This window comes from Dama dama, chromosome 5 (genome assembly GCF_033118175.1).
Source record: "Dama dama isolate Ldn47 chromosome 5, ASM3311817v1, whole genome shotgun sequence".
Lineage (NCBI taxonomy): Eukaryota > Metazoa > Chordata > Mammalia > Artiodactyla > Cervidae > Dama > Dama dama.
This window is the reverse complement of record NC_083685.1, coordinates 73656569-73680881: the sequence shown is the minus strand read 5'-3', so window position 1 is coordinate 73680881 and position 24313 is coordinate 73656569.

The window sequence follows — 24313 nt, the reverse complement described above, 5'->3', positions numbered from 1 at the left end:
CATGGCTCATGGTTTCATTGAGTTAGACAAGGCTGTGGTTCATGTGATCAGATTGGTTAGTTTTCTGTGATTGTGGTTTTCAGTCTATCTGCCCTCTGTTGGATAAGGATATGAGGCTTATGGAAGCTTCCTGATGGGAGAGACTGAGGGGGAGACTGGGTTTTGTTCTGATGGGTTGAGCCATGTTCAGTAAATCTTTAATCCAATTTTCTGTTGAAGGGCGGGGCTGTTTTCCCTGTCTGTTATTTGACCTGAGTCCAAACTATGGCGGAGGTAGTGAAAATAATGGTGACCTCATTTAAAAGGTCCCATGAACATAGTGCTACACTCAGTGCCCCCAAACCTGCAGCATGTATTTATGTATACTATATATTTATATATAAATTTTATGATTCTAAGTTGAATAAGACTAGGTTTTCCTTCAAACTGAGAAATTACCCTTCAAATTGAGTAACTCTTTGTGCTTCTAGCTGAATTTTCATAATGATAGGATACTGTTTATATACACTGTGATTATACCAGATATCTCAGTACTGATCCTATTTCAAATGTGTCTTCCTATTGTAACACCACATGCCATGTAGTCCAACAGAATGTGGTCCACTGGAGAAGGAAATGGCAAACCACTTCAGTATTCTTGCCTTGAGAACCCCATGGACAGTATGAAAAGGCAGAAGGAGAGGAAACTGAAAGATGAACTTCCCAGGTCAGAAGGTGCCCAATATGCTACTGGAGATAAGTGGAGAAATAACTCCAGAAGAATGAAGGGATGAGGCCAAAGCAAAAACAACACCCAGTTGTGGATGTGACTGTTGATAGAAGCAAGGTTTGATGCTGTAAAGAGAAATATTGCATAGGAATCTAGAATGTTAGGTCCATGAATCAAGGCAAATTGGAAGTGGTCAAAAAGGAGATGGCAAGAGTGAACATCAACATTCTAGGATTCAGCGAACTAAGATGGACTGGAATGGGTGAATTTAACTTAGATGACCATTATATCTACTACTGTGGGCAGGATCCCTTAGAAAAAATGGAATAGCCATCATAGTCAAAAAAAGAGTCCAAAATGCAGAACTTGAATACAATCTCAAAAACAACAGAATGAACTTTGCTCATTTCCAAGGCAAACCATTCAATATCATGATATTCAAGTCTATGCACCGACCAATAACACTGAAGAAGCTGAAGTTGAATGGTTCTATGAAGATCTACAAGACCAATTAGAACTATAACCCCAAAAAGATGTCCTTTTCATTACTGGGGACTGGAATGCAAAAGTAGGAAGTCAAGAAATACCTGGAGTAACAGGCAAATTTGGCCTTGGAGTACAGAATGAAGCAGGGTAAAGGCTAGTAGAGTTTGCCAAGAGAACACATTGGTCATAGCAAAAACCTTTTTCCAACAACACAAGAGAAGACTCTACACATGGACATCACCAGATGGTCAACAGTGAAATCAGATTGATTATATTATTTGCAAGCAAAGATGGAGAGCCTCTATACAGTCAGCAAATGCAAGACCAGGAGCTGACTGTGGCTCAGATCATAAACTCCTTATTGCCAAATTCAGACTTATATTGAAGAAAGTGGGGAAAACCACTAGACCACTCGTATATGACCTAAATCAAATCCTTTATGACGATACAGTGGAAGTGAAAAATAGAATTAAGGGACTAGATCTGATAGACAGAGTGCCTGATGAACTATGGACAGAAGTTTGTGATATTGTACAGGAGACAGGGATCAAGACCATCCCTAAGGTGGGGGGGGGGGGGGAATAAAAAAGGGAAAATGGCTAACTGAGGAGTTCTTACAATATCTGTGAAAAGAAAAGAAGTGATAAGCAATGGAGAAAAGGAAAGATATTCCCATTTGAATGCAGAGTTCCAAAGAATAGCCAGGAGAGATAAGAAAGCCTTCCTCAGAGATCAATGCAAAGAAATAGATGAAAAAAAAAAAAAAAGAAAGAAAGAAAGAACAGGAATGACTAGAGATCTCTTCAAGAAAATTAGAGATACCAAGGGAACATTTCATGCAAAGATGGGCTCAATAAAAGACAAAAATGGTATGGACCCAACAGAAGCAGAAGATATTAAGAAGAGGTGGCAAGAATACACAGAAGAACTGTACAAAAAAGATCTTCATGATGCAGATAATCAAGATGGTGTGATCACTCACCTAGAGCCAGACATCCTGGAATGTGAAGGCAAGTGGACCTTAGGAAGTATCACTATGAACAAAGCTAGTGGAGGTGATGGAATTCCAGTTGAGCTATTTCAAATCCTGAAAATAATGCTGTGAAAGTGCTGCACTCAATAGGTCAGCAAATTTGGAAAACTCAGCAGTGGCCACAGGACTGGTAAAGGCTAGTTTTCATTCCAATCCCAAAGGAAGGCAATGCCAAAGAATGCTCAAACTACTGAACAGTTGCACTCAACACATTAGTAAAATAATATTCAAAATTCTCTGAGCCAGGCTGAGCAATACGTGAACTGTGAACTTCCAGAATTTCAAGCTGGTTTTAGAAAACGCAGAGGAACCAGAGATCAAATTGCCAACATCTGCTGGATCATCGAAAAAGCAAGAGAGTTCCAGAAAAAAATATCTATTTCTGCAGGGTTGACTATGCCAAAGCCTTTGTGTAGATCAAAATAAACTGTGAAAAATTTGGAAAGTGATGGGAATACTAGACCACCTGACTTGCCTCTTGAAAAATCTGTATGCAGGTCAGGAAGCAACAGTTAGAACTGGACATGGAACAACAGATCTTTTTCAAATAGGAAAAGGAGTATGTCAAGGCTGTATATTGTCACCCTGTTTACTTAACTTATATGCAGTGTACACCATGAGAAACACTGGGCTGGATGAAGCACAAGCTGGAATCAAGACTGCCAGGAGAAATATCAGTAACCTCAGATAGGCAGATGACACCACCCTTATATCAGAAAGTGAAGAAGAACTAAAGAGCCTCTTGATGAAAGTGAAAGAGGAGAGTGAAAACGTTGGCTTAAAGCTCAACATTCAGTAAACTAAGATCATGACATCTGGTCCCATCACTTCCTGACAAATAGTTGGGGAAAAAGTGGAAACAGTGACTGACTTTATTTTTGGGGGCTGTAAAATCACTGTAGATTTTGATTGCAGCCATGAAATTAAAAGACACTTACTCCTTGGAAGGAAGTTATGACCAACCTAGACAGCATATTACAAAGCAGAGATGTTACTCTGTCAATAAAGATCTGTCTAGTCAAGGCTGTGGTTTTTCCAGTAGTCATGTATGGATGTGAGAGTTGGACTATAAGGAAAGCTGAGGGCTGAAGAATTCATGCTTTTGAACTGTGGTGTTAGAGAAGACTCTTGAGAGTCCCTTGGACTGCAAGGAGATCCAACCAGTTCCTCCTAAAGGAAATCAATCCTGGGTGTTCTTTGGAAGGACTGATATTGAAGCTGAAGCTCCAATATTTTGGCCACTTCATGCAATGGGTTTACTCATTTGAAAAAACCCTGATGTTGGGAAAAATTGAAAGCAGGAGGAAAAGTGGATGACAGAGGATGAGTTGTTAGATGGCATTACCAACTCAATGGACATGAGTTTGGGTAAACTCTGGGAGTTGATGATGGACAGGGAGGACTGGCTTGCTGTGATTCATGGGGTCATAAAAAGTTGGACACGACTATGCGGCAGAACGGAATTGAACTGATGCCATGTAGCATTTCCACATAGAATGATTGACTTAAGCAATCTGATCATGATATTTCCACCAGATGTAAATCTACCTTTTATTCACTTAAGGCAGCTATTTATGTTTGTGTAAATGTTATTGTGGTTTCACACCGTGTGTTTTAATTCATTATAACTAGACAGCCAAATCTTTATTGATCAAAATAGGAACCATTATAATAAACACATTTCTACCAATAAAAAATAAGTTGATTTATTTCTGTAACATAAAAATCCATGCTTAGGGATTCAGTGAAATCTTAGAAAGCATTTTCTGCATCTTGCTGGTTTTCTCTGCAACATGTTTTTTGCATTTTCTCTGCAAAATGTTGTTAAGTTGCCTGAAGAAGTGGTAGTCAGTTGGTGAGAGGTCAGGTGGTGAATATGTTGGATGAGGCAAAACTCCATAGCCCAATTCATTCAACTTTTGAAGCATTGGTTATATGATGTGCAGTCGGGCATTGTCATGGAGAATTGTACCCTTTCTGTTGACCAACACTGGCTCCAGGCATTGCAGCTTTTGGTGCATTTCAACGATTTGCTAAGCATACTTGTCAGATGTAATGGTTTCACTGGTATTCAGAAAGCTGTAGTAGATCAGATGGGCAACAGTCTGCCAAACAGTGATCATTAGCTTTTTTTGATAAAAGTTTGGCTTTGAGAAGTGTTTTGGATCTTCTCTCAGAGCAACCACTGAGCTGTTCAATGCTGGTTGTCATATAAAATCCACTTTTCATAACATATCACAATGTGATTGAGAACGGTTTGTTGTTGCACAGAATAAGAGAAGATGACACTTCAAAATGACATTTTTTTTTTTTTTAATTTTCAATCAGCTCATGAAGTACCCACTTACTGAGCTTTCTCACCTTTCCAATTTGTTTCATGTCAAACGACCTTAGAATGGTCAACGTTGAGTTCTTCAGTAACTTCGTGTGCAGTTGTAGAGGACCAGCTTTGATGATGGCTGTCAACTGGTTAGCAAATTCTGATGGTTGGCCGTTACACCCATATCTTCAAGGCTTGTGGCTTCTTCTCAAAGTTTCTTGAACCACCACTGCACTGTATGCTTGTTAGCAGTTCCTGGGCAAAATGTATTGTTGATGTTGTGAGTTGTCTCCACTGCCTCATGACCCATTTTGAACTCAAATAAGAAAATTAATCAAACATGCTTCTTGTCTAACCTCATTTCCCTAGTCTAAAATAAATATAAAATAAACAGCAAGTAATGTCATTAGCAAAAAAAAAAGAAGAAGAAGGGAGAAATGTGCATTAAAATGATATATGGCATAACCATATTTATTAAGAATGGTGGCTCAAAAAGTAAAGAGACTGCCTGCAATGTAAGAGACCTGACTTAGATCCCTGGGTTGGGATGAGTCCCTGGAGAAGGAAATGACAACCCACTCCAGTATTCTTGCCTGGAGAACTTGACAGACTACAGTCCATGGGGTCACAAACACTTTCAGTTTCACTTTTCCATTCCGTTATCAAACAGCAAGTTTCAACAGTGCAAAAGCTGAAATTAGCTTCGCATCTATCTAGTAGATGCTAGAAGTGAGAAGCATGCCAACTACATTCTCAATATGCTCTGAGAAGGGTATTCTGGGTAGATAATTTTCTGTTTATTTTACTCTAAATTATGATAAAATTCAATGTTTAAAATCTTTCTGAGAGTTAAGTATGTTATACATATGAAACTATTTAAAAAGTCTATTCCTACCACATAAATTAGTAAATAGTAAAAGTGAATTTCAATCTTCCTTTATGGTTGTGTCAAACAAACAGAAACATTAATTTGAGATAATTTTATTATATATGACTTAGAAGAAAAAAGAAAAAAAAAAAAACAAAACAAAAGGACAAGGCTTTAAGTGCTTTACAAAATATGAAACTTTGATAATTAAATAAATCAAAGGCTGTAAATTTGCTTCAAAATTATTTCTAGCAGTTTAAATCCTCTGTCACTAAGTTCATTTACTAATAACTTCTAAAATATTGTTGTTTAATCATTAAAGAAATCTTGAATATGGAGAAATATATTTAATAGCATTCCTGTTTCTTACTTTGAGATTTTTTTTTTTTTAATAATAAATAGCAGCAGGTCATGCAACAATAAAGCAAAAACAAAGGACAAAAAGAGCATTTCTGTATAGTACTTAAAAGTAATTTGGAAAGTCATAGGTTCGTCATATAAATGATGGCTTCTGAAATTTGATTATTAGAATTTCATAAAAATTAAGTTTTCCAATAGTCATTTTGAAGCATTTATCCATAGAAATAATTCTAAACACAAGACTTGAGTTTAGTGTTAAACAAATTGCCTATTGTTTATCACTCAATCATGTCCAACTCATTGTGACCCCATGGACTGTAACTCACTAGGCTTCTCCGTCCATAGAATTCTCTAGCAAGAATACTGGAGAAGGTATCTGTTCCCTTCTCCAAGGGATCTTCCTGACCCAGGGATCAAATCTGGGTCTTCTGCATTGGAAGCAGATTCTTTACCATCTGAGCCAACAGGGAAGCCCATATATTTTAAAAGTATGCATCAAAACATGTATATTATCTATAGTGAAACAGATCACCAGCCCAGGTTAGATGCATGAGACAAGTGCTCAGGCCTGGTGCACTGGAAAGACTCAGAGGGATTGGGTAGAGAGGGAGGTGGGAAGGGGGATCGGGATGGGGAATACATGTAAATCCATGGCTGATTCATGTCAATGTATGACAAAACCCACTACAATATTGTAAAGTTATTAGCCTACAACTAATAAAAATAAATGAAAATATATATATATAATATATAATAATAAAAAAAATGTGGAATAAATGGCAAACAGTGAACTACATAACTTGATTTAGATTCCATAATCTTTGAAGGAACCATGAGGAAAAGATTACTATGCTTATGACACTTAGGTGGTGTTTTTGAATTATGAAAAAGGACTCCATTTTGCCTTCCCTGATTGTATTGACAATACCCATACAATTTCAAGATACTTGATTTTAAGGGAAAATGTTTTGCATCAACACTATTAGATCCAAAGAAAAAGTAATATTTATAAGGGTATAAATACTAAAATGACCTTTGTTTAATATTTAAGTACAAGACAAAAGGTGTTGATAAAAGAGTGTTCACTATGTTCTTTGTAAGATGATTTTTACTTTTAGAATAAGTAATAGCCATCATGTTACACATAATAATGGTGTTTTAATGTGTCATTGGGCTCCAAAGAAATGAAATCTTTCTTTTCCACATTCTCATTTTCTCATGTTTTTTTTTTTTTTTTTTCTTCTTATTCTCATACCACTCACTGTGGAAATGTGTGTGGGGAAATATGATATTGAAAATTGTCCATCAGTCATCAGCTAAACATTTAGAAAGAGACCTTCACATTTCCTAGTGACAGGCTACATAATTTATCATTTATCTGTGCACTCTTGAGTAATGCATAATTCCCCACAATGGGCAATCAGTAACTCAACTGGCCTTGATAACTTGCTAGGGTATTATGAGAAATTCTTTATCACATTTTGAAGAGTACCATAATGCTATGTGTTTTGAATTTGGGCATTAAAAAAGGTAAAATTGTTTACATTATTCCTTTGATCTGGCAGTACATTAAAAACAAAAATGGGGGAGACACATGTATACCTGTGGTCAGTTCATGTTAATGTATGGCAAAAACATCACAAAGTTATAATCATCCTACAGTTAAAATAAATAAATTAGCTAAAAATTAAAATAAAAACAAGAAAATAACTTGGCCACTTTTCCACAAAGATCCATCTAGACACTCACAAATCCTTGGTTTTTACCCAATGCTTCTGTCAGTCTTCAACAAATTAAATACTGAGCTTGAATTCTTGGTGTTTAGTCCCTGATTGTAACTAAAAAGGTCTGCAGTCACTCCCTGACCACACATATCCTGATTGTCATCTTCTTCTTGTTGTATTGCCTTGCTTTTCTTGTGACAAATTCTGTGTGAATGAAAATGAAAAGCAAAACCAAAAATTAAATGAAAGAAAATAGGAGAGGGCAAGCATTATCTACTTTGTTGACTTTTTTAAAAAAATCACAGATCAATCCAGTGAGGCATACAAAGTTTGAAAATTATCACTACAAATACTGAATAAATGTTGTCTCATTATTTTGTCTCTCACATTTGAAGGCATTTGGTATGAAGAATGACATGTGAAAATAAATTTAATACAGTTCCTCATTCTAGTTATGTTGCTGATTGCCTTAGTAAGAAAACAGATGTTTTGCCATGGTAAAAATGTTTTCCATCATGGCCTATGATCATTTTATTTTCCCGTGGGGGAGGGGGGATCTTTGTTATTGACAAATCCTTTACATTTTCTAAGTTATCTTTTGAAGCATTTTAAGTGCATTACATTAGATTAGCTAGGAGGCACAGTATGGTAAGATCTATATACTGCTTTATGTGGTCCTTTTGTGTGTAGTAAGTTGATTCAGTCGTGTCTAACTCTGACCATATGTACTGTAGCCCACCAGGCTCAGCTGTCCATGGGACTCTCCAGGCAAGAATACTGGAGTGAGTTGCCCTACCCTCCTCTGGGGATCTTCCTCACACAGGGATCCAACCCATATTTCTTAAGTCTCCTGCATTGGCAGGTGGGGTGTTTTTTTTTTTTTTTTTTTACCACTACTGCCACCTGGGAAGCTGTTTTATGGTCCAGTTTGTCTGATTTTCATGTCAAACTTAAAACGATGTGATTTTACTTCCTTCTCTTGAAATCTCCTTGTTTTGGTTGCAAAACACACAAAAACGTTAGTCTTAGGAAAAGAGTATAAACTACGACCTAATGTGGGGGCAGAAAAATGGAGTGGTGCAAATGACTAAATGTATGCTAATCACAATTTAGGAGTGATTACCTTTAGAAGAGGGGAAATTTCCCAACACTCTACATGCAATCAGAAATCTCTATATTTTAATTTCTTAGTTAGAAAATAAAAAAATGGAGGCAGACTGCTTATCAAGAAAGCAATCTTATTTTCTAATTTATTATTATTATTATTATTTAATTTATTTAATTGGAGGCTAATTACTTTACAATATTGTAATTTTTTTTTTTTTTTTTTGCCATACATTGACATGGATCAGTCATGGGTGTACATGTGTTTCACATCCTGAACACCCCTCCCACCTCCCTCCACTTCTCATCCCTCTGGGTCATCCCAGTGCACCAGGCCTGAGCACCCTGTCTCAAGCATCGAACCTGGACTGGAGATCTATTTCACATATGATAATATACATGTTTCAATGCTATTCTCTCAGATCATCCCACCCTCACCTTCTCCCACGGAGTCCAAAAGACTGTTCTATACATCTGTGTCTCTTTTGCTGTCTCGCACATAGAGTTATTATTACCATCTTTCTAAATTCCATATATATGTGTTAGTATGCTATATTGGTGTTTTTCTTTCTGGCTTAATTTACTCTGTATAGTAGGCTCCAGTTTCATCCACCTCATTAGAACTGATTCAAACATATTATTTTAATGGCTGAGTAATATTCCATTGTGTACATGTACACAGTTTTCTTATCCATTCATCTGCTGGTGGATATCTAGGTTGCTTCCATGTCCTGGATATTATAAACAGTGCTGTGATGAACATTGGGGTACACGTGTCTCTTTCAATTCTGGTTTCCTAGGTGTGTATGCCCAGAAGTTGTATTGTTGGGTTATATGGAAATTTTTTTCCAGTTTTTTAAGGAATCTCCACACTGTTCTCCATAGTGGCTGTACTAGTTTGCATTCCCACCAACAGTGTAAGAGGGTTCCCTTTTCTCCACACCCTCTCCAGCGTTTATTGTTTGTAGATTTTTGGATAGCAACCATTCTGACTGGCGTGAGATGGTACCTCATTGTGGTTTTGATTCGCATTTCTCTGATAATAAGAGATGTTGAGCATCTTTTCATGTGTTTGTTAGCCATCTGTATGTCTACTTTGGAGAACTGTCTGTTTAGTTCTTTGGCCCATTTTTTGATTGAATCATTTATTCTTCTGAAATTGAGCTGCAGGAGTTTCTTGTGCATTTTTGAGATTAATTCTTTGTCAGATGCTTTGTTTGCTATTATTTTCTCCCATTCTGAAGGCTGTCTTTTCACTTTGCTTATAGTTTCCTTCATTGTGCAAAAGCTTTTAAGTTTAATTAAGTCCCATTTGTTTATTTTTGCTTTTATTTCTATTACTCTGGGAGTTGGGCCATAGAGGTGCTGCTGTAATTTATGACAGAGAGTGTTTTACCTATGTTTTCCTCTAAGAGCTTTATAGTTTATGGTCTTATGTTTAGATCTTTATTCCATTTTGAGTTCATTTTTGTATATGGTGTTAGAAAGTGTTCTAGTTTCATTCTTTTACAAGTGGTTGACCAATTTTCCCAGCACCAATTGTTAAAGAGATTGTCTTTTCTGCATTGTATATTCTTGCCTCCTTTGTCAAAGATAAGGTGTCCATATGTGCATGAACTTATCTCTGTGCTTTCTATTTTGTTCCATTGATTTATATTCCTGTCTTTGTGCCAGTACCATACTGTGTTATTGACTGTAGTTTTGTAGAGCCTGAAATCAGGCAGGTTGATTCCTCCAGTTCCATTCTTCTTTCACAAGATTACTTTGGCTATTTGAATTTTTTTGTATTTCCATACAAATTGTGAAATTATTTGTTCTAGTTCTGTGAAAAATACCGTTGGTAGCTTGATAGGGATTGCATTGAATCCATAGATTGCTTTGGATAGTATACTCATTTTCATTGTATTGATTCTTCCAATCCATGAACACAGTATATTTCTCCATCTATTTGTGTCCTTTTTGATTTCTTTCATCAGTGTTTTATAGTTTTCTATATATAGTTTTTGTTTTGTTTTGTTTCTTTAGGTAGATATATTCCTAAGTATTTTACTCTTTTTTAAATGAAGGAAAAAACACTGATTTTTATTTCAGTTCTGGCATTTACCGTCTGTTGTTTCTTTTCTATTGGAGTTTAATCGCTTTAAAATGTTGTGTTAGTTTCTACTGTACAATGAAGTGAATCAACTATATATATGGATATGTGTATATTCCCTATTGAGCCTTCCTCTCCTACCCCTCATCTCAACCCTCTAGGTCATCACAGAACTCTGAGCTGAGCTTCCTGTGCTATTAAGCAGTTTCCCACTAATTATTTTAACCATCACAATTCATATAATGCAATACTATTCTCTCAATTCATCCCACCTTCCCTTTCCCCCTCTATGCCCAGAAGTCCATCCTCTATGTCTGGGTCGCTATTCCTGCCTGCAAATAGATTCAACAGTACCATTTTTCTAGATTCTGTATATATCCATAAGTATACGATATTTGTTTTTTTTATTTCTGACTTACTGCACTCCATATGGCAGACACCATATTCATCCACATCATAAAAAATGACCTAGTTTCATCCCTTCTTATGATTCAGTAACATTCCAATATATAGGTACCATATCTTTTCTACCCATTCATCTGTTGATGGACAATTAGATTGCTTATGTCCTGTCTATTGTTAATAGTACTGCAATGAATACTGGGTTACATGTTTCTTTTTGAATTATGGCTCTAAATACCTTTTTTTTTTTTTTTTTTTTCCTTTTTTGTATGACATGATGTAAAAGTTTTATAGTCCATATGCATAAAACAAATCTAAATTTAAGTAGATACCTCAGAGTTACAGGGCTTTCCTCATAGCTCAGTTGGTACAGAATCTGCCTGCAATGCAGGAGACCCCGGTTCAATTCCTGGGTCGGGAAGATCTGTTGGAGAATGGATAGGCTACCCACTCCAGTATTCTTGGGCTTCCCTTGTGGCTCAGCTGGTAAAGAATCCACCTGCAATGTGGGAGACCTGGATTTGATCCCTGGGTTGGGACGATCCCCTGGAGAAAGGAAAGGCTACCCACTCCAGTATTCTGGCCTGAAGAATTCCAGGAACTATAAAGTCCATGGAGTTGCAAAGAGTCAGATACGACTGAGCGACTTTCACTTTCAGTTTCACTCAGGGTTACAATTATGTGACAATTAAAAAAAAAATTGTGGAAGAAATAGCAATGTTAGTGTTAAATATATTCTAAGTGTATCAGGCTGAGTCACTTTGCTACTGTCAGCATTGAGGTAGGCAATCAAGTGATTGAAGTTCAGCTATAGAAATCTCCAGGCAAAATAAAGGTTTGTGAGGTAGGAGGTAGTGCATTTTTTTTTTTTTTTTTTTTTTTAACCTCAAGGATGTCTGTTTGGGATGAAGTTGGATTCTAAATAACAACTAGAGAGAGTAGGAAAAGACTGGATAAGGATTTTGTTTTGTTTTGTTTCAGAATTCTATCTAAGGAGAGAGATGTCCATTACAGTATTCCAGTCCAGGTAAATCAAGAAATCAGTACAAAATAGATATAAAAGATTGATGGACATGTTTTGGGGGATGAAACTGGGGAATATATGATAATTGAGTGAATCAATGACCAGGACCTTACTCCAGGGTGTCTTATGTGCTCTTGAAAAAGCAAAACTACAAGAGCATTCACAACTGAGGACAGTTAGAACTTTTCCATCTCTTAGTTTGACTGCAATGCATTCACTGTCTGAGTGAGGCTGAGTCTCCAAGTAGAATTTCTTCAATGAGTGCAACTCCTCATGTTTGAGAAACTTATTCAGGAAAATGTTTTTCAAAAGTTTTCAGTTCCTTATGAATACAACTGCTTGCCAGAAATTCATCACTCAAGAGTCTGTGCTTCACAATTTATTTTATAGAGATTATGCACTGGTGGCCTATTGGCCAAATCCAGTCTTTAGAATTGCTTTGTTTACATGTTTACAGTGCTTTAAACCATTTTGAAATAATTCCTATTTTTTTTTTTAATAATTCCTATTTTTAAAATCAGATAAATATGTGGCTGTCAGGCTCTTGGTGAGAAATTGGTTACAGTTATAATGTACTCACATTTCTACATGAAAAGAATCAAAGTGATATAAATTGATGCTCTCTACTTAAGCATGAGCCCCATCATGGTTCCACCTAATCTGTTTTGTATATTTATATTAATTTATCTACTAGGCACTTGGGCCTTTGGTTTTTCAACTACAAGCTTACCAATATTTGCTTCCTACTTCTTTTCTTTATATTCTCTGGTAAACCAGAAATATTTCCTATGCATTTCCTTGATTCTTCAAATCTTAAGCTTTGACTATTAGAGAAAGAGGGGCTTTCCAGGTGGTGCCAGTGGTAAAGAATTCTCCTGCCATGGACAGGGAAGCCTGGTGGACTACGGTTTTAGGGTCAAAAGGAGACATGACTGAAGTGACTTAGCATCAGAGAAAGAATCTCCCCCTGGAAAAACTCACAGTTTTCAAGCTCATGGACAAAAGTGGTATAGCATTATGTCAGTTGTTTAGGTTTGAATCTGAAGTGCAAAACATGCATTCCTATGACACTAGCAATTTATGTAACTACACTAAGCCTCAGCTACTTTATCAGGGAAGTGAAGAAATTTAGTGTATAGTGTAATAGTATGTCACATATTTGTATATATTATATGTGTATATATAAACATAGGTTAGTGGTCGATTTAGTCACTAAGTTGTGTTTGACTCTTGGGACCCCATAGACTGTACCTGTAAGACTCCTCTGTCTATTGGACTTCCCAGGCAAGAGTACTGGAGTGGATTGCCATTTCCTTTTCCAATGTGTGTATATATATATACACACACACACACATATGTGTGTGTGTGTGTGTGTGTGCTAATATACAGAAGACAATGACAACCCACCCCAGTACTCTTGCCTGGAAAATCCCGTGGACAGAGGAGCCTGATAGGCTGCAGTCCATGGGGTCGCAAAGAGTCCAGCATGACTGAGAGACTTCACTTTCACTTTTCACTTTCATGCATTGGAGAAGGAAATGACAACCCACTCCAGTGTTCTTGCCTGGAGAATCCCAGAGACGGTGGAGCCTGGTAGGCTGCCATCTATGGGGTTGCACAGAGTCGGACACGACTGAAGTGACTTAGCAGCAGCAGCAGCAGCAATGCTAATATATGTATGCTATATATGTATGCATACATATACATACATATATAGACGTGCTAAATTGCTTCAGTCGTGTATAACTCTTTGTGACACTATGGAATGTACTACCCTGCCAAGCTCCTCTGTTCATGGGATTTTCCAGGCAAAATACTGAAGTGGATTGCTGTGCCCTCCTCCAGGGGATCTTCACAACCCAGGGATTGAATCTGCATCTCTTATGTCTTCTGCATTGTAGGCAGATTCTTTACCACTGAGCCAACAGGGAAACCATGGGATAATATAGGTAAATACAATATAATTTGTTGCAGAGAAATAATAGAATAATAAAATAATAATATCTAACATATACTGAATGCCTTCCTATATGCCTGACAGTTCTCTAATTGCTCTGTATCTGCATCTCATCTATTCATGATAACACATTGTGAGTTTGGTTTTATTGCTATCTATATTTATAGATGAAGATTTAAAGTACTCTGACTCCAGAGGCTGTATTAATACTTGCAAAAATTTTAACAAGATACATGAGCTAGGATTTTCTAATGGATGCAGGTTGTTCAATTTTTTTTTTTCAATCAGTTTATTATGGAGTATCTGGATAAGACCATAGGAGAAAAAATACCTTTATGGCAGTTGCCTTGGTTCACATTACTAAAAGAAGCAAAGCACATCATGTTAGACCCTCATGTTAAGAAACCCAGTTAATTAATTAATAAATTGCTTAGTCAACTAAGTGTTATTGAGTGTTAACTGCTGTGATATTTATTTCCAAGGTAATCTAAGATTTCAGCAAATCTGAAGTCAATTAACTTTTTTGAAAGAGAAACAATAACGATGGGCCTGAGGTCAGTAAAGCAGTGATCTGCAAAATATTCTCCTTTAGAATTGACAAAATTCAGGACTCCAAACTTGATCACTCCAAAGGCCAGGCAGTCAGCTCACCTTGACCTTTTGCTGGACTCTCTTTGAGAGACACAATTGGCATTTGTCTTAAGAAGGGTGGTAGTGATGTGGGAAGTACATTGCAAACTCAATGGAGATGATTTCTTAGAAATAAAACCACACAAACTCTTGTTAACTCAAATGAAGTCAGACTGTCACTAATTAAATTGTTTTCTATGTGAAAAGTTCTACTCCAAGAGCCCTTCATCTCTTAAAAACTCTGATTTGAAGCTGTTTAAATGGCGGTCTTGGGTATATCCCTATGAATGCTATGTGGAAAACCCTATATTATGACATTTTATTAAGCTAACTACAGTGAGGATAATGCTAGAGGCAGAGCAGTTATCCAGGAAAAGAGAACCAAAGACACTCTTTTCCACCCAGCTAAATTCTCTGTTCTTGCTATTTTTTAAATACATTTGACATTATTTTTTGAGCATTACCTATAAGAAGTAGATAAGCAAGTGAACAAGGCAAGATCATACATACACACACAAACCTGCAAAGTCATAAGAATAGTTATGAAAACTTGATCACATATTAAATGCTAGGTATGGTGATTATATGGAATTCCCAGTAGCTCAGCTGGTAAAGAATCTGCCTGCAATGCAGGAGAGCCCAGTTCGATTGCTGGATTGGGAAGATTCCCTAAAGAAAGAATAGGCTACACACTCCATTATTCTTGGGCTTCCCTGGTGGCTCAGACAGTAAAGAATCCACCTGCAGTCCTGAGTTTGATCCCTGGGTTGGGGAGATACCCTGGAGAGGAGAATGGCTACCCACTCCAGAATTCTTGCCTGGAGAATCCCCATGGACAGAGAAGCCTGGCGGGCTATAGTCCATGGGATCGCAAAGATTGGGACACAACTGAGCAACTTTCACTTTCTTTCACTTATGGTGATTATATACGCTTTACACGTTTTAAATATGTTATTTCTATAAACCATCCTATGGTCTGTATACTATGATCACTTTCATTTTATAGATGCAGAAACTGAGCCCTGAAAAGGTTACATAATCTCCTTTATACTGTGCAGCTGTTATATATCACAATCAAGATTTAAATACTTGCATTCTGATTCTGGACCAGGACCTCTTGACCACTACCCACACTGTTACAAATACTTTTGATATACTATTTATTTAAGCACCATAGAGATCATATATAGAAGGTTGTTGAAAAGTCCAGAGTGGCTAGGTAACTTGTCTCCTAGAAGCAGAGTTCTAAAGTAGTGATTACTATGTAAAACCCATTATCTTTTCTCAATTCCTCAATACCACATTCACAGTTAACACTTGTTCAGTTACTAAGTTGTGTCCAACTCTTCATGACCTCATGGACTACAGCATGCCAGGCCTCCCTGTCCCCCAGCATCTCTTGGAGTTTGCACAAATTCATGTCCATTGCAACTATAGAGAACTTCAAAACTCATCCATGACACTATTAAACACATACCACAGGCAATATATTCATTAAGCCTCAAAGTAGTGAACTATTGAGAACAGGAAGCATGAGTTCCATGTGAGAAGTTTCAAGGCAAAAGCTGACCTGAAAGTCTTCCTTCAAGACAATGGCAGGGCTTGTATATTCCGAAAGGAGAATGTTTGGTATCCCTTGTAATAAATCCTTTATAGTAAACCCAGAATGCATAAAAGATGTACTTTAGAATAGAATATGACATGTTCCAGAGCCAATAATAATTGAAGTCTGGATCTTTATACTTTCCCTTGAGAAACAATTTGTTCAATCTGGCAAGGTGTTGGGCATTTTAAAAGGCCATTAGATGCTTAACATCTAAATGTGCTAGTTTTAAGGCAATGTTCTGGAGTAAAACTCAAGTAGAGACAAATTCCAGGTTAGAGCTGATACTGAATATAGTGCTCATAGTCCAAGATACTGAATAATTTTGAACAAGGTGATTGTTTTCTGAGCATCTTACATTTTTTGTTATGTTCTCAATTTGTGACTTGATAACACCTTAGAATACTTTTCCTCAAAAGAGATACTTAGGGAATTATTTCCTGTGATGTAGTTATGGACTGTATTAGTTCTAAAAAGCAGTTGTCTATACCTGTTCTAATTGAATTCCACCACCATTAAATAAGATCATTTTTTAAATTGCCAAGAACCATTTTAAAATGCAATTTACTTATAGCCTTTCTATTACAATCCAAACAATATTGCTGCAACTGCAAAATTATAGATCATATAATGAATTGAATCACACTGCTTTTTTTTGTTGTCAAAATTTAAATCACGGTTTGTAATTTAATTCTGTGATTCTAAAATGCATGATGATTCAATGGTATTCATTTGCCTTTAAATAAAATCACACTGATGCATATATATTAGAAATTAGTTACTTTCCAAATTTATGCAGCTCTTGCGGAATCCGATTTGTAGCAATTAAGCCAGAAATACTGACAAGAAGAGTTTAAGAGATAGAGCAAATTCTAGAGAAAGTAATAGGGAGGTACATAGAGCTCAGCTGAGCTGAATTTAATTAAGCAGCTTGAAAAGGTGATTAATATGTGGAGGCAAAAGAAATAAAATGTCTTACTGTGGCACATAGTTATGTATGGATGTGAGGGTTGGACTATAAAGAAAGCTGAGCACCAAAGAATTGATGCTTTTGAACTCTGGTGTTGGAGAAGACACTTGAGAGTCCTTTGGACAGCAAGGAGATCCAACCAGTCCATTCTACAGGAAATCAGTCCTAAATATACATTGGGAGGACTGATGCTGAAGCTGAAACTCCAATACTTTGGTCACCTGATGCAAAGAATTGACTCATTGAAAAAGACTCTGATTCTGGGAAAGATTGAAGGCAGGAGAAGGGGATGACAGAAGATGAGATGGTTGGATGCATCACCAACTCGATGGACATGAGTTTGAGCAAGCTCTGGGATGTGGTGATGGACAGGGAAGCTTGGCATGCTGCAGTCCATGGGGTTGCAAAGAGTCAAACACAACTGAGCGACTGAACTGAACTGAGGTACATACCATCTGAACTGAGCAATATACTAGACACTCCCTAGAGGGAGTGTCTAGCCATGGACCAGGTTAGGAACAAGAATTTTGAAAATGCTGTGCTTGATGTCTGGAAGAAGCTTTTGGTCTTTGAATCACATTTGTCCCTATTAAAAGACATCTGCAAAATTATTTTCCCTTATCAGCTTTGTCACTTGATGGAAAAGGAAAACTTGGCACTTTATTCTGCCATGCCTGACTTCCAACTGGAGTTCCTTCTAGCTTTCTAATTTACTTGGCAGTAAGCAATTTTCCTCTGGCAAAAAGTGACTGACTCAATGTTTGGAACCCAACACATAAGCAGAATCTAGATTAAACCTTGAAATCACTTTGATTCAGATAATGTGAGACACCTGTACGTGAGAGAAAATTGCTTATTACAAAAGATAATACTCTCCAAAACAGAGAAAACCAGATAAGGAACTCTAAATTAGCTTGAGAAAGAGAACTTTCATTGTAGATACTATTGATGTGTTCTAGAAGATGACCTATAAAGAAAATACATTTAAAAGAAATATTAATAGAAGCCTTGGAAGAGTACAAATTACATTTTTAAAATCCTACTAATGTTACTTATTATTTAATTAAGACAAATTATTAAATTCTTATAGGCCATAGAGACTGGTATATATCTATCTATCTAGAGAGGTAGATTTATAGACAGATACAGATCTCAATGTTTATGTCCTATAATGTAACTAAATTGATTTTGGCCAGCTGGTATTTAAAACAGAAGGTGAGAAATAGGGGAAATTACTACTCTTTTAACTAATCAATCATTTAATCAATCTGTCTATTTATCTGTTTATCTTCTACTCATTCTTTCAGTTAAATATATTTTATTGAAAGTATACAATATCTGTGTTGAGGATAATGAAGCAGAATAAAATCAATACTCTTTCATGAGACATATAACTTAGTAGAAGGGAATAATATGTAAACAGTAATTTGCAATACAGACATGTCTGTAGAGCTCCATTCTTTATGTCAAGCAGGAAAATGAAATTGTCTTGTTGCAAGAGAGCCTATCTAAGGCCACTTCTGCATCAGCATTCAACTTCTGCGTATAATCTCTTACACATATGCCCTCACAGAGACACTAGCTTCAGCATGATCTTTTTAAATTCTTAATCAGTATGGCAAGATAGTTGATAACTGTTATTTCTTAATGCTGTGGATTACAATATGCTGCTGCTGCTAAGTCACTTCAGTCGTGTCCAACTCTGTGTGACCCCATAGATGACAGCCTACCAGGCTCCCCCGTTCCTGGGATTCTCCAGGCAAGAACACTGAAGTGGGTTGCCATTTCCTTCTCCAATGCATGAAAGTGAAAATTGAAAGTGAAGTCGCTTAGTTGTGCCTGACTCTTAGCGACCCCATGGACTGCAGCCTACCAGATTTCTCTGTCCATACAATATGATGTATAATAAAATTTCAAGTTAAATATATATATGAGGGACATATAGGTTTGGCTGAGACTATGAATTGCTTTGCATGAAGTTACAAGAAATACTTAATTATAGGTACTCTTGGGCAGTGGATCTGCTCCATGGAAGACAGCGACTCCTAGGTGGCAGATCCATCCCAGGGTAGCCAGCAAGTCCTGAACGGCCGATTGGCTCTAGGTTGGCAGTGGCAGTGGTGAGGCTGGGGTGCTTTCCACTCCTGGACATCCTCCATCCTTCCCCAGATCCCCTTTCCAGCCACTCCAGCAGGGTCATTGCCTCTATCCCCAGCATCACATTGACCAACACCCAATGGACAGTGAAGGTTTACATGCTCAGTGAGGACCACCAGTGGGACAACCAATGCACCAGGCATGTAAACAAGCTACTCGGAGTGGTTGAAGGGCATATTCATGCTAGGTAGGGCTTGACAGAACATGGTCCACTGGAGAAGGGAATGGAAAGCTACTTCAGTATTCTTGCCTTGAGAACCCCAGGAACAGTATGAAAAGGCAAAAATATATGACACTCAAAGATGAAACCCTCAGTTTGGTAGGTGTCCAATATACTTCTGGGTAAGAGCAGAGAAATAACAATAGCAAGAATGACACAATGAGCCAAATCGGAAATGATGTTCAGGTGTGGTTTTATCTGGTGGTGAAAGAAAACATCAAATCAATAAAGAACAATATTGCATAGAAACTTGGAACGTTAGGTCCATGAAAGTGAAAGTCACTCAGTTGTGTCTCTTTGTGAGCCCATGGACTGTATAGTCCATGGAAATCTCCAGGCCAGAATGCTGGAGTGGGCAGCCTTTCCCTTCCCCAGGGCATCTTCCCAACCCAGGGATTGAACTCAGCTCTCTCACATTGCAGGCAGGCAGATTCTTTACCAGCTGAGCCACAAGGGAAGCCCAAGAATACTGGAGTGGGTAGCCTATCCCTTCTCCAGCAGATCTTCCTGACCCAGGAATCAAACCAGCCCATCAGTCAAGGTAAATTGTGTATGGTAAAACAGGAGAAGGCAAGAATGAACATTTTAAGAATTAATGAACTAAAGTGGATTGGGTGAATTTAACTCATATGACCATTATATCTACTACTGTGGGCAAGAACCCCTTAGAAGAAATGGAGTAGACACATCTAAACAAAAGAGTCTGAAATTCAGTATTTAGACACAATCTCAAAAACAACAGAATGATCTGTTCATTTCCAAGGCAAGCCATTTAATATCACAGTAATCCAAGTCTATTCTCTGGATAGTAAGGTTGAAGAAGCTGAATTTGAATGGTTCTATAAAGATCTACAAGACCATCTTCTAGAACTAACACCCAAAAATGACGTCCTTTTCATTATAGGGGACTGGAATATAAAATTAGGAAGTCAAGAGATACCTGGAGAAACAGGCAAATATGGCCTTGGAGTACAAAATGAACAGGTCAAAAACTAACAGTTTTACCAAGAGAATGAACTGGTCATAGCAAACAATCTTTTCCAGCAACAAAAGAGAAGACTACAAATGGACATCACCAGGTGGTCAATACCAAAATCAGATTGATTATATTTGGAACTCTGCAAATACTTTGCAACCAAAGATGGAGACACTGTATACAACCAGCAAGAACAAAACCGGGAGCAGACTGTGGCTCAGATCATGAACTCCTTATTGTCAAATTTAGACTTAAACTGAAGAAAGAGGGAAAATCACTAGACCATTCAGGTATGACCTAAACCAAAGCCCTTACAACTATACAGTGGAAGTGACAAATAGATTCAAGGGATTGGGTCTGATAGAGTGCCTGAAGAACTATGGATAAAGGTTTGTGACGTTGTACAAGAGGCAGGGATTAAGACCACCCCCAAGAAAAAGAAATGCAAAAAGGCAAATGGTTGTCTGAGGAGACCTTACAAACAGCTATGAAAAGAAGAGAAGCTAAAGGCAAAGAAGAAAAGGAAAGATATATCAAGTTGAATGCAGAGTTCCAAAGAGTATCAAGGAGAGATAAGAAAGTCTTCCACAAGGATCAATGCAAAGATATAGAGGAAAATAATAGAATGGGAAATACTAGATATCTCTTCAGGAAAGTTAGAGATACCAAAGGAATAATTCATGCAAAGAAGGGCACAGTAAGAGAGAGAAATGGTATGAACCTAACAGAAGCAGAAGATATTAAGAAAAGGCATCAAGAATACACAGAAGAACTGCACAAAAAAAAGATCTTCATTACCCAGATTAACCACAATGGTGTGATCACTTATCTAGAGCCAGATATGCTGGAATGGGAAGTCAAGTGGGCTTTAGGAAGCATCACTTGGAGCAAAGCTAGTGGAGGTGATGGGATTCCAGTTGAGCTAATTCAAATCCTAAAAGATGATGCTGTGTAATTGCTGTATTCAATATGCCAGCAAATTTGGAAAACTCAGCAATGGCCACAGGACTGGGAAAGGTCAGTTTTCATTCCAATCCCAAAGAAAGGCAATGCCAAAGCGTTTTCAAACTATTACACAATTGCACTCATTTAACATGCTAGAAAAGTAAAGTGCAAAATTCTCCAAGCCAGGCTTCAATAATACGTAAACTATGAACTTCCAGATATTCAAGCTGGATTTAGAAAAGACAGAGGAACCAGAGACCAAATTTCCAACAACCATTAGATCATTGAAAAAGCCAGAGAAATTCAGAAAAAAAAAAAAAAAAAATCTACCTCTGCTTTATTGACTATGACAAATAATTTGACTATGTGGATCACAACAAACTATGGAAAATTCAAGAGATGGGAATACCAGATCATCTGAACTGCCTCTTGAGAAATCTGTATTCAGGTCAGGAAGCAACAGTTAGAACTAGAAATGGAACAACAGACTGGTTTGAAATAGGGAAAGGAGTACATCAAGGCTGTATATTGTCACCCTGTTTATTTAACTTATATGCAGAGTACATCATGGAATACACTGGGCTGAATGAAGCAGAAGCTGGGATCAAGATTTCCAGGAGAAATATCAATAACCTCAGATATGCAGATGATACCACACTTATGGCGGAAAGCAAAGAAGAACTAAAGTGACTCTTGATGAAAGTGAAAGAGGAGAGTGAAAAAGTTGGCTTAAAACTCACCATTCAGAAAACTAAGATCATGGTATCTGGTCTGATCACTTCATGGCAAACAGATGGGGAAACAGTGGACACAATGACAGGCTTTTTTTTTTTTTTTTTTTGGTTTGTTTTGTTTTTTGGACTCCAAAATCACTGCAGATGTTGACTGCAGCCATGAAATTAAAAGATGGTTACTCTTTGGAAGGAAAGTTATGAGCAACCTAGACAGCACATTAAAAAGCAGGGACATTACTTTGCTAACAAGGCCCATCTGGTCAAGGCTATGGTTTTGCCAGTGGTCATGTATGGATGTGAGAGTTGGACTGTGAAGAAAGCTGAGTGCTAAAGAATTGATGCTTTTGACTTTTGGTGTTGGAAAACACTCTTTAGAGTCCCTTGGACTGCAAGGAGATCCAACAAGTCTGTCCTAAAGGAAATCAGTCCTGAATATTCATTGAAAGGACTGATGCTGAAGCTGAAAATCCAATACTTTGGCCACTTGATGTGAAGAACTGACTCATTTGCAAAACCCTGATGCTGGGAAAGATTGAATGTAGGAGGAGAAGGGGACGACAGAGGATGAGATGGTTGGATAGCATCACCGACTCAATGGATATGAATTTGAGTAAACTCTGGGAGTTGATGGTGGACAGGAAGGCCTGGTGTGCTGCAGTCCATAGGATCACAAAAAGTTCGACTGAACTGAACTGAACCTGAGTGACTGAACTGAACTGGACCACATTCTTTTCTTTTTTTTTTTTTTTTTTAATTTAAGGTTAATTGCTTTGCAGAATTTTGTTGTTTTCTGTCAAACCTCAACATGAATCAGCCATACATATACAGATATCCCCTCCCTTTTGAACCTCCCTCCCATCTCCTGCCCCATCCCACCCCTCTAGATTTATACAGAGCCAATCCTCAGAGTGGAAGAAAGCAATAGTATATTCTTAAACTCTCACTAACATTTTCATTATTGTATCATCATTATTACCATCATTTTTTTTTTCCCTTTGGGGAAAATTAAAGTCACAGTTCTTTAAAAATCAAAAACCAATAATTCTAGTCTCTGTTTTTTGTTATCAGAAGAATACTACTCAATGGATGCTACATACACATTTCTTACGGTATATAATCTAAGAATTTTTTAGGGTACTTTCTTTCCCCTCAATGGTCACTCTTGTCCCTAGACTCTTATCAGTTTTTTCTTCTATGATGTAGGGAAGATAAATTCCCTGTTTGTTGTTGTCATTTTTCAGTCTCTAAGTTGTGTCTGACTCCTTGAGACTCCATGGACTGCAACACACCAGGCTTTCATGTCCTTCACTATCTCCTGGACTTTGCTCAGACTCAAGTCCATTGAATCAGTGATACCATCCAACAGTCTCATCTGTCTCTCTCTTCTCCTATTGCCCTCAATCTTTCCCAGCATCAGGGTCTTTCCCAATGAGGTGGTTCTTCACATCAGGTGGCCAAAGTATTGTAGCTTCAGCCTCAGTATCAGAACTTTCAATGAATAATCAGTTTGATTATCTTTAGGATTGACTGGTTTGATCTCCTTGCTGTCCAAGGGACTCTCAAGGTTCTTCTCCAGGACCACAGTTCAAAAGCATTGATTCTCTGGTGCTCAGCCTTCTTTACGGTCCAAATCTCACATTCACACATGACTACTGGTTAAAAAAAGCACAGTTTTTACTAGACAGGCTTTTGTCATCATAGTGATACCTCTGCTTTTTAATATGCTTTCTAAGTTTTTCATAGCTATTCTTCCAAGGAGCAAGTATATTTTTATTTCATGGCTGCAGTTACCATCTACTGTGTTTTTGGAGCCCAAGAAAGTGAAATCTACCACTTTTTCCATTTGTCCCCATCTATTTGCCATGAAGTGATGGGACCAGATGGCATGATTTTCATGTTTTCATTGTTGAATTTTAAGCCAGTTTTTTCACTTTCCTCTTTCACCCTCATCAAGAGGCTCTTTATTTCCTCTTTACTTTCTGCCATTAAAGTGGTATCA